At 41.2% G+C, this 1,999-nt stretch overlaps 1 protein-coding gene across 1 annotated transcript in view; it reads left to right on the forward strand.

Annotated features, from left to right (window-relative positions):
* LOC109393132 (serum paraoxonase/arylesterase 2-like) overlaps positions 1 to 1,999 on the forward strand; it is a 27,933-nt gene that overhangs the window by 621 nt on the left and 25,313 nt on the right. The gene's annotated exons all lie outside the window — the stretch shown is intronic.

The raw sequence follows: 1,999 nt of genomic DNA on the forward strand, positions 1-1,999 counted from the left end.
CCACCCCCAACTTCCAGCCAAACCCAGCCAAGTTTGTGCTAAATCTCAACACTTTAGAAAGTTTACAACCCTTCGCTGCTTACAAAGTTCCTTTCTACCTAGATGGACAAACAAGTGCTTTGCAAGTACTCAGGAGCAAACCTAGTGCTTTAACTTGGAAAGAAAACGATTCCTCATGCGTTGAAACTTTAGCTATGAAGATTTATTTCAGGTCATTGGTGCTGCTTCTCTTTGTTGCCCAAACCAGCCACCGTCTTAATAAAGTTTTTCTCCATCTTAACCCCTGCATAGTGTGAGAAACTCTCTAATCTTGGCTCTGTGGATCAAAGATATTTGAGCTATTCCGTTACTATTCTTACGTCACCTCCGTATTTCTCTCTTCACCGGGGAACCCTGAAGCCAGAATGCCAAACAGCACAAGCCCAGTCCAGCTCACACTTTATAATGAACAAACGAGGGTGGGTAGACAGCCTAGTTCCTGAGTGACCAATTCAAATATTATAAGTCGCATGCAAAAGAATTCCAGAAATACTGAGCACCTCCAGTGTATGGTGCACAGTCTTCACCCTAAAAGCTGTTTACAGGGCAGGAGAGAAAACAAATATATAAATTAGGATGTCCAGGGCAGGTACACCAACCCCTACGGGCATAAGGAGGAAAGATTACACCCCCTAAAGGTGGAGTTCAGGGAGAAGAGACACTGGACATTGGCTTTGAAGGTTGAGTGAAGGATATATGGGGATAAGGAGGCCATCCCAGATGGACAGGGCAGCGTGAAAGGGAATAACGTGGGGAAGCTTGGAGGCTAGCAACAGGATAATTTGAGGGGAGCATCAAGTTAAGGTATGAGAATAGTAGGGGTCAGGGAAAGGATCGATTTTGAGATGGTTAAATATAAGTTACAAACTTGAGGCCTGCTTTGATGGACAAAGGAAAACTATTAATGTTTGCTGTATAATTTTGTTTGTTTTAAACAAGGACCTGTTCAGCCATATAAAGCACAATCAGTTGTACGGTAAATAGATGAACCTGGAAGGATGAATTGAAGTAAAGCAGTAGTTCTCAAGCCTGGGTGCACATTAGGATCTCCTGGAGGGCTGACGCCTGGGCCATATCCCCAGATGTTCTGATATTAGTTGGTCTGGGTGGGGCCCAGGCATGAGTATTTTTTATTTAAAAGAAAAATGTTCCTGATAATTCTAATATGCAGTTAGAGTTGAGAAGTTCTAGAATGCAGAGCAAGCAGACACGGGGAAACTAGTTAAGGGATTGCAGTAGTTTGGAAATAATAACGGGGCCCCAAACTCTGGAACTCCAATAGCTGTAACTCCATCTGCAGACATAGGGATACAAGGAGAAGGAACAGTGTGGGCTCGTGTTTTGGGAGCAGGGTGTGGTTAGAGTTGGAGAAGGCACGCTTACAGGTAGAAAATGGACATGTTGTCCTTAATTTTCATATAATGTAATGCCCATGCTGCTCTGCAGAATATTCTTGAGTTGGATGATTTTGTATGATTTGACCAGCTCTCAGTGTCAAAGGCAAGAGCTCTAAAATTCACAAATTTCATTCAGCTGTCCCTAAAGTTCAAACCTCCACTGTTTGCTACAAGTTGAAGTTTTCTCAATTAACAATTTTTTCTTATTAATCTTAAGGCTTTAAATTGAAGTCCCTTCAAATGATAAATGTTATTGTTGCAAACCTAAGAAAAAGTAAATGAAGCTTCTTTACAGAGAATGCACCTGATAGGTAATTTACAATTTAATGCATCTTTATAAAGACTTGACTGTCAGCAGTGACTTTATAGGATGGTCACTTCATTGCATGGTTGAAGCCCCAAAGCAGCTGATGGGAGAATGTCGGGATGAGAGATTTGTGGCTCGGTTTAGCAAATAAAAATGCAGGATGCCCAGTTAAATTTGAATTTCAGATAAACAATGAATCTTTTTTTAGTATAAGCATATCCCATGCAATACTAGGGACATAATTATACTGAAAGAT

This window comes from Hipposideros armiger, unplaced genomic scaffold (genome assembly GCF_001890085.2).
Source record: "Hipposideros armiger isolate ML-2016 unplaced genomic scaffold, ASM189008v1 scaffold_365, whole genome shotgun sequence".
In the NCBI taxonomy this organism is placed as follows: Eukaryota; Metazoa; Chordata; class Mammalia; order Chiroptera; family Hipposideridae; genus Hipposideros; species Hipposideros armiger.